The sequence below is a fragment of the Pinus tabuliformis genome, chromosome 2_1, assembly GCF_031772625.1.
Source record: "Pinus tabuliformis cultivar Carrire ecotype Pingquan chromosome 2_1, CPIR1, whole genome shotgun sequence".
NCBI lineage: Eukaryota > Viridiplantae > Streptophyta > Pinopsida > Pinales > Pinaceae > Pinus > Pinus tabuliformis.
This window is the reverse complement of record NC_142299.1, coordinates 403,697,490-403,710,951: the sequence shown is the minus strand read 5'-3', so window position 1 is coordinate 403,710,951 and position 13,462 is coordinate 403,697,490.

Below are 13,462 nucleotides of genomic sequence, written 5' to 3'. Positions count from 1 at the left end.
TCCAAGTCATGCCCAAAATCATATTGAGTAATTTATGGGTAATCTTTTATTTTTACCGTTTGTTATTTCTTCTATGTTTTTACCTCTATCTTGAATAGGTGATGAGACGTAATATAGATTCTAACTCCCGGTTCTATCTTCAAGAATTTATTTGTTCACAATAGATTATTTTCTTAATTAGTTACTCACTTCTAAACATTTAGATATTGGTGCTTTTTCAAGGAGATGTTCATTGAAGATCAGTTGAACAATTTTAAATTCAAGATGAAAAGAAGTTATTGGTACAATTATTTAGACTTTCGGGGGGGGGGGGGGGATATATTAGTCTATGAATCCCTAGACAATCACAAATTCTGATACCGCATACAATATGAACTTTAAATCTCATCTTTGATGAGTTATTACTATGTTCCACTTAAGATTTGTCAGTGAAATCTAGACGCATAATGCTCCAATTGATGTATTTTAAGTTTAGATCATATGATCAATATAATCAGTTGAATATGGAAAAATGAGTTATCCATATTAATAACTAACCGCGGGATACAAGAAAATGGTGTAATTTTTTTATTCTATATTTAAGTCACTATATTGACCTTAGAATCTGAACTTATTATACATCAATTGAATCATCCTAGTTGTGATGATGATGATGATGATGGTTAATGTCCATTGAGACCAAACTTTGGTCCATCGGACCTAAAGAAAAAAATTATTAAGTTTGATTTAAGATTTTATTCCTATGCTCAAAAAGCATGGAGAGAAGCCTCCCGAGCTCACTGTAATTTTGACAACATAAAAGGCTAGGAAGGTCATTATTGCAACAAAGATTTTGAAACTGAGATCTAATGTGGTTTTACGCGGGGCACTCTAAGAGGAAGTGATTTTCATCCTCAATGTTCGTATTCTCACAAAGATGGCAGAACCTTTCCATCCATGGTGTTTTAGGAACTTCCCAACGACCCCTTTCACTATGGAGCTCATGAGAGTTCGTTATAATCTTGGCTATATTAATTTTCTTCTTTGATCTAGTTAAAACAGAGATACTTTTGATCTTCTAGGGTGAGGTTGATGACCTCCTTATAATATCTTAATTTTCTTTTAGCTGCTAAATCTTTCTCACACCACATTTTTTCTTTGAACTTAGAAGTAACAATATTTTTTAATGTTATTAATGTTTTGCAATGCAACATTCTCGTCGATCTCCCAATGGTTTAACCAAGGCCCTGGTGTCTTTATACCAACCTCGTTTGATCCTTAGGTGGTTTTGGCTGGAATTTAAAGCTAGATTAGGAATTCTATGGTCTCATATGTTATTGAGTTTGTGCTTGTACAACAGAAGCCTAGTCATAGCTAGGCTCTCGATAGGGGAAAGACCCACTTTTATAAGGATAGTAGGATAGGGCGTGTTGCTTTTATTTTTGAGGTTATATGTTATAAAACACTTCTGGATTTGCTCAGTCTTTCTCTAGGATTCTCTAAAGATGCTACAACCACAAACCTCACACCCATATAAGATAACCAGAGTGACTAAAGTTTCAAAGAGGAATTTCTTTCTATCCCACATTACGAGGTTTGTCGTTTTACAATTATTTTCAAGACCAAAATAAGCTTTCCATCCCCCATTAATCCTTTTCTGTATATATCACTCACAAATTATCAATAAATCATAACACTTTATCAAAAATAAGGTTTACAACATATATATATATATATATATATATATATATATATATATATATATATAATTTCTAGCTCTGTGAAAGAATAAGGACTCACAGTGTCACCAACAAAAAAAAATATATATATTTGATATGATTGATTAATTTTTTGATATCATAAATAAGATTAAAAATATAAATTAATAAAATTGGTTATTATGAAGGAAAACTGATTTAATGCATTCTATAATCATTATCTATAATAATAAATAATGAAATATAATTCACTATTTGCATTATGTTATTAATGTGAAATACAATAAAATAATACTAATAATATAATATAATTTGGTGAGTGAGAAAAAGTTCTAAAAGATAATGTTTAGAACTTTTATTTTTTTTAAGTGTGTTATGCATTTATGTTGTTATACTATTAAATTTATCATATTATACACAAGAAGAAATTTTTTAATAAATAAAAAATAATGCAAATGTTGTTTTACAACCTATAAAAAATAGACATCTAATTTCTATAAAAATGTTGTTAACTTTTAATGATGTCAATATTGATTTATCAAATTGTATTAGTAATAAGGATGAGGGTTACTAACATCTAGTACATCCACATTATTTTATCAAATTTTAAAAAGATTATAGACATTCATCTTAATTAATAAAAAAACCCTTAAAATTATGAATGGAGATGAAAAAGTTAATAGAGAATATCAAATTTTAAAAAGATATAGACATTCATCTTACTTAATAAAAAAACACTTAAAATTATGAATGAAGATGGAAAAGTTAATAGGGAAAAAGGGTATAACACTACTTTATTAAATTTAAAAAGACATAGATATTCATCTTCATTAATAAAAATCCCTTAAAATTATGAATGGAGATGAACAAGTTAATAGGAACTGAGGGTGATGATAGTTTAGCCACTTCTATGATTCTCACTAGGTTTTTGGTTAATTTAGTTTATCTAAAATTTTGAGAAAGATAATTTTGATTCTTATCATTGTTTTTGGTAATTACACACATTTTTTGTTTTATTTCAGTTTATCTAAAATTTTAAGAAAGGTAATTTTGATTCTTACCATTCATTTAAATAATTACACATATTTTTGATGTTGTTTGTATAATATTTTTTCTTTAAAAAATTGTGTAATAATTTCTTTAAAAGAAAAAGTTAAAAAAATTGCCTATCGCCTACTCATAGTTTTGATTTCTTAAATATTTTTCTTTTTAATTTAGAAAAGCTTCGGTTCAATGTTTCACATTGATATCAATGGAACAAGAGGTCCCATTAGAAAACAATGATTTTTTGAGAATGTTTTCGTATGCACTAAGTTGATCCTTTAAAAGCATCATTCAGATTTGGGTATTTTTCCTAGTTTAATGTGATGGAAGCATAAAAATTTATAAGAAATATGAATATCTATAAATAATTACGTAATAAAATCTTTATAATATTTTGTGTTACTTCCAATGTATACAATAAATATTGACATACTTCATCAACTGCAATAATTAGGATAACATTTTTCTTAACAAGAAAAAGAAAATGAATAAATAGTAAACTAAAAAGAATATGCTAAAAATTATAATATAAATTTATGCAAAAATTAATAATAACACTTTAAAATTGTTACAAATTAAAAGAAAAATGATATAAAACATTGACTTTAAAAATACAAATGGTCTCCACAAATAAAAATTATAAACTGGAATTTTACATAATTTCACTATATCTTAAATTAATTTTTTCTCTCTGCCAAATTAATTTAAAATGTTATAATATTTTATAATTATAATTTATATTTATTATTTTTAATTGCTATATATATATATATATATTAATTTCCCTCTCCACTGAATTAATTAAAATGTTATAAATTTTTTATTTTTATTTAATATATATTATTATTTTTTATTGATTAAAATATTATAATTTTTCTTTTTATTTATTATTTTTAATTAATATATATTATTATTTCTTAAGAAATTATATATTTAGGAAATTGGAATACGTAGTTTAATTTGGAGTCGTCTAACTAGGCGAAGGAATTGCCCAGATGGCTAAGAGTGGGCGGAATCCGGGCAAAAAAGTTTCAAAAAAATCTTGTAGAGGCAATGTTTGAATAGTGTTTTTGATGGTGGAAATGGATTCAACACCATCAAAAACATCTAGGATAACTAAAATTTTAAAATTTAACAATTATAACTTGGATTTACAAAAATTTTACCAGATTTTCTCTAGAGTTTCCATAATTTTAGACTATCTGATTTAATTTACTTACTTTGCTTCCATAAACCTATGTCATGGTTGTAAGATATGGTAGGGTGTGCCTGCAATCAGTCGTTCAGATTTCGTCACCATTTCTTCTCCCTCATTGGTATTAGAAATTTCAGAATTGCGTTTTGAAATGTGTGATAAAATATTAATTAATAAAATTAGATAATAATTGATTTGATGTCTCTCTGCTCTAATTTAAAACATATATAATATATAAATATTAGATTGTAGTTGTACTTATAAATATTAGATTATAGTTGTACTTAGCTGGTCTTGAGTTGTGCGGAGATTTTGGAAGTAGTATAGTGGAAATATTCAATGGTGCTGAATTGAATGTGATTTTTCGCCGTTGAAATTAATCATCCGTCGGTAACCGCCCACTGATTCTGATTGAGTTGACTACAAATTAAAATGAGAATCTAAGTGCACCCAACTCGGATGTGGCTGCCGCAAGTTTCTCCCGACATCACATTTTGATTTCTTTAGTAGCTGAATTTAAAAGTCTACTTTTTTCTTTCATCTTTCTTTATTAGCGGCACCAGAAGAAGCCTGGAAATTTAATCGTCTTCCCATCCCCTATAGATAAAGCCAATGCAGGGCTAATTCTGGCTCAGCGACTTCACTCTCATTTTCGTCTGCATTTTGTTTGACAAAAATTTGGCCTATCTTTATTGCACCTGTGCCTCCTTCATGGCATAGTCGAATCCAAAACCAACAACCGGAGATAATATTGAACAGATGGAGGGAGGGCAGGCTGTATTGTTTAACACTACCTGCCATGCCCATGAGCTGTTTCGCTTGGAGGGCCTTCCGGCATACAAATGTAGCGGATGCAAAGAATATGGGGGCAACATTGGTTACAAGTATAATCTTAACGATTCATCCTCATCGTGCTGCGACTTTACTCTGCATGAGGTTTGCGCCACCCTTCCCGATGCCCTCCAACACGCCTTTCGCAGTGATATTACCTTAAATTTTCGTCCCAAATGGCTTTGTGGGGATCGTTGTAACGCCTGTTGGGATGTTGTGAAAGGTGACAGAGATCAGAGGCACACAACTCTTGAACTCAAAATTCACAAACACTGAACACAAAACATGCTTCCATTCATCACTTAACAGGTATATATACAAGGTGGAGAAGTTTCTGGAGATCATTTCAGGGGGTGGATTCTTGGAGAAGCTTGCCTATTTTCAACGTTTTCTAGAATCATCATTTAAATCGTTGTTGAACATTGGTAGTGGGTAGTTGGAATTACTTAGTTTCAACACTCCTCCTTAATTCCAACTACATACAATAAACAAGACACTATACTCTTAATTGTCATGCTTGCTCGTCTATGTCTCAGCTAGGCTTACAACATAATTTGGATTTTCTACAATATACAACTTATTTCTACACATTTCAAATTTAGCCTTTCCAAGAGGCTTGGTGAATATGTCTGCCACATTTTCATTTGTATTACAATATGATAAGTCAATTTCTTTTGATTGCAATTTTTCTCTTACAAAATGATGGTGTGTCTCAATGTGTTTTGTCCTTGCATGATATATAGGATTGTTTGCCAATTTGATAGTGCTTTTATTGTCACATCTGATTATTGTAGGTGCTTGTTGTGTTTCTCCAACATCTTCAAGTATCCTCCTAAGCCATATTGCTTCACAGGTAGCACTGCATAATGCTTTATACTCAGCTTCAGTGGATGACAATGAAACAGTTGGTTGTTTCTTACTGCTCCATGATATTGGTCCTAAACCAATATTGAACACGTATCCAGTAGTAGATTTCCTATCATCTAGATTTCCAGCCCAGTCAGAATCAGAATAACCTGCCAATTCAACATCAAATTTATCAGTATACATAATACCAAAATTAAGTGTTCCTTTCAGATATCGAAGGACTTTCTTTGCTACTTTCCAATGGCTTTCACAATGCTTAGCCATGAACTGACTAAGTATGCTGACAGAATATGCTATATCTGGTGTGGTAGTGGTGAGATAGTTCAAACTTCCCACCAGTTGACGATACATAGTTCCATTCACCTCTTTGGTTCCATCATCACTGCACAATTTGACATTCTGTTCTAAAGGAGTAGATGTTGCCTTGCATTCAATCATATTGAATCTTTTAAGGATTTCCCTTGTATATTTGCTTTGTGTGATTAGTGTCTTACCAAGTTCCCTCCAAACTTCAAGACCTAAACAATAATGCAATTCACCAAGATCATTCATCTCAAATACATGTGACAACTGATTTTTAATTTCTTCAATCAACTTGCATGCATTTCCTGTTATGATAAGATCATCAACATATATAGATATTAAAGCAACATTCTTGTCTTCATCTTCCTTGATGTATAAGCTAGGATCATTCTTGCTTCTCATAAAACCTCTCTCATAAAAGAAAGAATCAATTTTCACATACCATGATCTTGGTGCTTGTTTCAAGCCATATAAAGCTTTCTTTAAGCTGCAAACCAAATGGTCCTGTCCTTGTTTTACAAACCCTTCAGGCTGAACTAAATAAACTTCTTCTTTTAACTCACCATTCAAAAATGCAAATTTGACATCTAACTGATGCATTTTCCAATTATATTTTGTAGCTAATGCAATCATGATTCTAATTGTGTTCAACTTAGCTACAGGTGCAAAAGTATCTTCATAATCAATTCCCTCCTTTTGTGAATATCCTTTTGCAACCAATCTAGCTTTATGTTTATCAATACTTCCATCGACATTAAATTTAGATTTATAAAGCCATTTGCATCCTATGGGAACTTTGTTTTTAGGAAATTATGTTAATTCCCAAGTGTCATTCTTCATTATAGAGTTATATTCTTCATTCATTGCATTTCTCCATTCTTCATATTCTTTAGCTTCATCATAGCTTGAAGGTTCTACAACATTCATAACCTGAGACATTAATGCATAATCTTTATACTTTACAGGTACCTGACTTTGACGTGATGACCTTCTTGGAGTTTTACTGCTTTCATCTTTCTTTTTGCTTTGCGGAGTCCCCTCTCCTCTTCTTGGAGTATCATGACTGCTTGATGCTCCTTGCTCTTCAGCTTGTATCTGTTCCTGTGCTTGTTCCTATTCTTGTTCAACACATGTATCTATTTTGACATAACCATCAATATCATGCCACACACTAGTATTATTTATTTTATCACCTTCATTTGTATTCTCATGAAACACCACATCCCTACTTGCAAGCAGTCTATAAGTACTGGGATCAAACAACTTGTATGCTTTCTGATTATCACAATAACCAATAAATATGCACTTAATTGACTTTGCATCAAGTTTTCTTCTTTCATCTTTTGGAATATGAGCAAATGCCTTGGAACCAACAACTCTTAAATGACTCACTTTTGGTTTGTACCCATAAAATGCTTCAAAAGGTGTTTTAATCTCTAAACTTTTGGTTGGACTTCTATTTTTCAAATAAACAGCAGTATGAATGGCTTCAGCCCAAAAAACATTAGAGATATTTTTACCCTGAAGCATACTACGTGCACATTCAACTAGTGTTCTGTTTTTTCTCTCAGCAACTCCATTTTGCTGAGGTGTATGTGGCATTGTAAATTGTTGCAGAATCCCATTGCTTTTACAATATTGATTAAATTCTTTTGATTTGAATTCTCCTCCTTGATCAGATCTCAAAATTTTGATGTAATTACCAATTTGTTTTTCTACCATATTCTTAAATTCTTTAAAGTACTCAAAAACATCACTCTTCTTTCTTATCAAATAAACCCATGTATACCTAGATCTATCATCCACAAAAATAAGAAAATACCATGCTCCACCAATAGATCTAGTTTGCATAGGTCCACATACATCAGTATGAATTAGTTCAAGTATTTGTCTTTGCCTTTTTTCATTATGTATAGGAAATTCCTCCCTATGTTGCTTGCCAAGTACACACGCTTCACATTCAATATGATCATTCTTCAAGACAGGAATCCCTTCAACCATAGTGTTCTTTTGAAGTAGCATTAAATCTTTGTGATTTAGATGTCCATACCTTTGATGCCATAAATCTACTGTTGACATTGTTGTAGATGCCAAAGCTTGATGACTTTTCCTGGTCACATCCAACTTATACAAGCCTCCAACTCTGGTTCCTATGGAAATAACTTTGTACTTATCTTGAATGTCTTTCACTACACACTGTGATTTAACAAATTCCACCTTCAAATCTTGGTCAGTAATCGTAGAAACAGAAATTAAATTCCTTTTGATATCAGGAACATACATCACAATATGGATCTTTTTCTTTTGTCCATTAGGCAAATTCACACCTATTACTCCATAATCTTGAACTTTAAGTGATCTGTTATCTCCTAGGCAAACACATGTTCCTTCAATGTTTTCATGATATTCATCAAACCACTCCTTATTACAAGACATATGGAGTGATGCACCAGAATCAATGAACCAAGAATTCTTATCATCATTTTCCACACACAATGCAGCATCAGAAACAAACAATTTAAGATTTTTAAATCCATCACTGATTGAGGTATCTTCGTCCAAAAAATTTCCATTATGCCTTCTGTTTCTTTTCCTAGATTCATTATATTTCCTTTTATAACAATCTTTAGAATGATGCCTAGGTTTGCCACAATAATAACACTCATCATTTCTCTTTGGAAATTTAGACTGTGTCATACCTTTTTGTTTTGCTTGAAACTTGCCTCCTTTGTTCTTGTCCCATGGCTTGTCTCTGTATGGATATTTGCCCTTGGCCACTAATGCCAAATCTGAACTGCTAGAGCCCAAATTAAATCTCTTCATCCTCTCCTCCTCTTGTAGAAGAATTCCTGTCAATTCATCAAATGAAGGGGGTTTCTCTCTAGCTGCAAGACTTGAAACAAAAATTTGATAATCTTGCATTAATCCATTTAATATGATGGTGACTAAGTCAGTATTAGACACCTTTTCACCAATATCTCCTAACTTATCACTTAAATTTTTGACACAAGATATGAAATTGCTTATACTTTCATTTGCTTCCATTTTTAGAGATAAAAGCTTAGTTTTAAAAAACAAGATCCGGTTTGTATTTGTTGTTTCATACAAACCCTTCAACGTATCCCATGTTTCTTTTGATGTCTTGCAATCTCTGATGTGAGGAATAATGTTCTTTACGGACATACATAGCAATACCTTTGCTTTAATCTCCCTTCTCTCCCAATCTGGAATAGAACCTGCAACAGTGGGTTTGGGCTCATCCCCACTTACAATGGACCACAAATTATTTCCTTCTAAAATAGACATTAGCTTGAATTTCCAATTCACATAATTTTCTCCATCAATTTTGGTGGATTCATTCATATAATTATCAAGCAACAAATTTGCCATGATGAGAAACTTTCTCCAATCACCAAAATTCAATTTTTTTATTTTTTTTAATTACAACTTCAATATTTCTTTACTCAATAATAACAACTCTCTTCCTTCCCCCTTTTTTTTTAAGAACAATTGAGTACTTCCTGAATCACATTAATCAGCACAAATCTTACAAAAAATTGTGGCAAATCACAGCTCTCTCAGTTTATCCAGCGTATTGAATTAATTCAGGGTAAATAGTATCACATGGCAGCTTCATCAACAGATTATCCTTCAACTTTAGAAGAGATTTTAACAAACAAGCATTCATAGGCTTCTCGGCCTCCTTATGCGCACAACCTTCCACCTCTGTCTTCCAGCTCTGGATTGTGCTTCCCGACGTTTGACTTTGGCGGCATCCCACATGCCCTTCGATCTCACAGCCAGTGCTAGTATCAGCAGCGCTCTTTCAAAGAACTTACTCAAACTTTGGCTCAGTCGCCCATGCTTCTGCTACACCACAGCGGCTGCTGCAACCTCCACCACAACGCACAGCTGAGCCCTTCTTTGCACGGCTCCTCTGCAACACACAGCTCACAGCTCACACAACTCTCGACCACACAGCAACACACAACTCACAGCTCACACACAGACCTCAGGCTCTCAACGCTGAACGTGGCTCCGATACCATGACGGAGATCAGAGGCGCACAGCTCTTGAACTCAACACACAAACACTGAACACAAAACATGCTTCCATTCATCAATTAACAGGTATATATACAAGCTGGAGAAGTTTCTGAAGATCATTTTAGGCGGTGGCTTCCTGGAGAAGCTTGCCTATTTTCAACGTTTTCTAGAATCAACATTTAAATCGTTGTTGAACATTGGTAGCAGGTAGTTGGAATTACTTAGTTTCAACAAAAGGCTATGTGTTCCAATCTGAGACGCAAAACTCAAGGCTTCATCCCTTGTGTATGACACTCCCTAGTTGCAAAATTACAGTGAGCTCTGGAGGCTCTTCTCCAAGCTTTTTGAGAATAGGAATAAAATCTTAAATCAAACTAAATAATTCGTTTCTTTAGGTCGGAGACCAAATTTTGGTCCAAATGGACATTAACCATCATCATCATCATCATCAATACTTCTATACAAAACTGCGAGAGATACCAAAATGGCATTGGTTGGTTGGTCTAATTTTGATATTCAAAGAATGACAACTCAAAGCGGTTTGCCAAAAATCTGATACCAATTTGAAGTGGGCCTTCCGGAGCAGGTTACAACTACCAACTAGTGAATAGTAGAGATCCAAAACAAAGCTTTACAAAAATCTAATACAAATGGCTAGCCAAATTATAATTTTTTTACGAAAGTTTACAATGCAGAGCTTCTTTAAATTCAAAGATGGAAAACTCATTTTCTCTCAAACTTATGATATTTTCATTTTCTATTAAGTTTAGAAAATATTTGCAGATTTTGTAATGAATAAAAGTAGAATTTATTACAGATGAAAGTAGATTTATAGATTTGCTCTTACAAATATTTTTGGAGAGAAAATTGTAAACTTTTAAAATACATATTTAAATTGAAAAAAAAATATTATTTTTAAAATAAATATATATTTTAAAATTGGTAATATTTTTCTTAATAATAAATAACAAAGTAATTTTTTTTTTAAACCTCTAACAAGATTTTAAAAATCCTGATTTTTGAACTAGCTTATCCTATAATTCACTACAGAAACTTCTCATAATCATAACTTTCTGATCACTATAACTACAAGAACATGTTAATATTCATCCGATATCATTAAACACGTAATTTTATTACTCTAAAAGAAAATATTACATAAAATTTTATTACAAATAAGTGACAACCTAACACCTAAAATAACGACGGAACCCTAAAATTGATGACCATATCCCATGGGGGTGGTCATGGCAATTTTAATTTATTGTTCATTTCATTAGCACCCTTTACCAACATAACCCTAAAATTGATGACCAGATCAGATCTGGTGATGGCAATTTGAAAATACTTATTATTCATTTTCATGAGTCATCGTCGAGAACAGAGTGGACACAATTACAACAGCATTTAACGAAGCGTTTAGCGAACCAGTTAACGAAGGACTTAACGATTACTTTTACTAAAGCTGGTCGGCAACAGCATTTAGCGAACGGCTTGACTATTCCGTTAGTGACCGAAGCTGATTTGCTGCGGCTGACAGGTGCAACTGTGTGAATACCAAGCATGTCTTTTTTGGCGCAACTCACATCCACGTGAACGTTACACTCCACCTGCTCGCACCCATATCTCCAATTGCCGGATTCGATGTGACTATGGCAGGCGCTACAGGTATGTGGTTTCCCCTTTAAATCACCCATCACAAGTTTCAGTTTGTGATTTGCGTGGCCACCGAAGTCGAGTATTGTAGGGAGGGCCATACACAAGGGATGAAGCCTTAAGTTATGCGTGTCACTTTCGAACACATAGCCTTTCACCACATCCCAGCATGCGTTACAGCGATCCCCTCGAAGCCATTTGGGACGAAAGTTTAAGGTAACATCGCTGCGAGAGGGGTGTTGGAGGGCATCGGGAAGGGTGGCGCAAACCTCATGCAGAGTGAAGTCGTGGCAAGATGAGGATGAATCGTTAAGCTTACACTGGTAACCAATGTTGGCCCCAAATTCTTTACATCCGCTGCATTTGTAGGGCGGAAGGCCCTCCAACCGCTGCAGCTCATGGGCATGGCGGGTAGCGTTGAACAATACCGCCTGCGCTCTTTCTGTCTGTTCAATATCATCTCCGGCTGTTGGATTTGTATTCAACTCCGCCATGAAGGAGGCGCAGGCACAATAAAGACAGGCCAAATTTCTCTAAAGCAAACCGCAGACGAAAATGAGAGTGAAGTCGCTGGGGCAGAATTAACCCTGCATTAATAGGAGGTGGGAGGACGACTAAAATTCCAGGCTTCATCTGGTGCGCTAATAAAAACAAAATGTAATAAACAAGTAGACTTTTAAATTCAGCCACGCAAGAAATGTGATGCCGGGAGAGACTTTGTGCACTTGATTCTAATTTTAATGTGGAGTGAATTATATCGGAATCATGGGAAGATTCAGATGCTTCAGAGTCCAACGCTCACATGTCACATCAAATCACATGCAATTCAGCACGATGGAATATAATTCAGACTAGACTACTCACGAAATTTCCACACAACTCAGGACCAGCAGTAATCTATAACAGTACAGCTATAATCTAATATTATATTATATATGTCGTAAATTAGAGTCGCTAGACATCAAACGTATTATCATTTAATTTTATTAATTAATATTTTGTTACAAATTTCGAATCGACACAACTCAAGACCAGCAGTACAGCTATAATCTAATATTATAATATATATGTTGTAAATTAGAGTAGCTAGACATCAAACCCATTATTACTTTATTTTATTAATTAATATTTTGTCACAAATTTCAAAACGCAATGCGAAAGAAATGGTGACGAAATCTGAATTGTGGATTGCAGCCACACCAACGTCTTACAACCACGAAGTAGGTGAGCTGAAGCAAAGAAAAAAAATTGAAACAACGTACTTCAATTTTCTAAATTATAAATTATAACATTAGTAGAGGAAAATTGATTTAGCAATAATGAAAGTATTTAAAATTTTCATACTTAAAATTGCGGATCATATTCTCACTAGCGATTATTACTAACAAAATTCTTATCCTCAAGATAGGAATTCTGATTCTTAAAATACATGTCCTACGTCTTTTTTCCTTTATTTTGGTTTTACTATATTGGTAACCATTTTATGATTTGAGGGTGTTAATGGTTAGTTTTAAGGTAAGTTTGTATCATATTTTTTTAGCGTGTTGTTTTTACTTTATAGTTTATCAATTTTATGAAGTGCATTAATGTTCACTGTATCACACAAAATATAGATATTTTATTATATTGTAGTTATTGCTTATAAATTTTCATAATTTTTATGAATTTTTATGCTTCTTTATATTACATGTTCACAATAATTAGGAAAGATACTTGAAACTAAAGATGCTTCTCAAGGATCAACTTAGCACATAAGGGAAACAATTTAAAAAAATCATTGTTCCCAAAAGGGGATATCTTGTTCTTTTGTTGCTCTTGTGAAA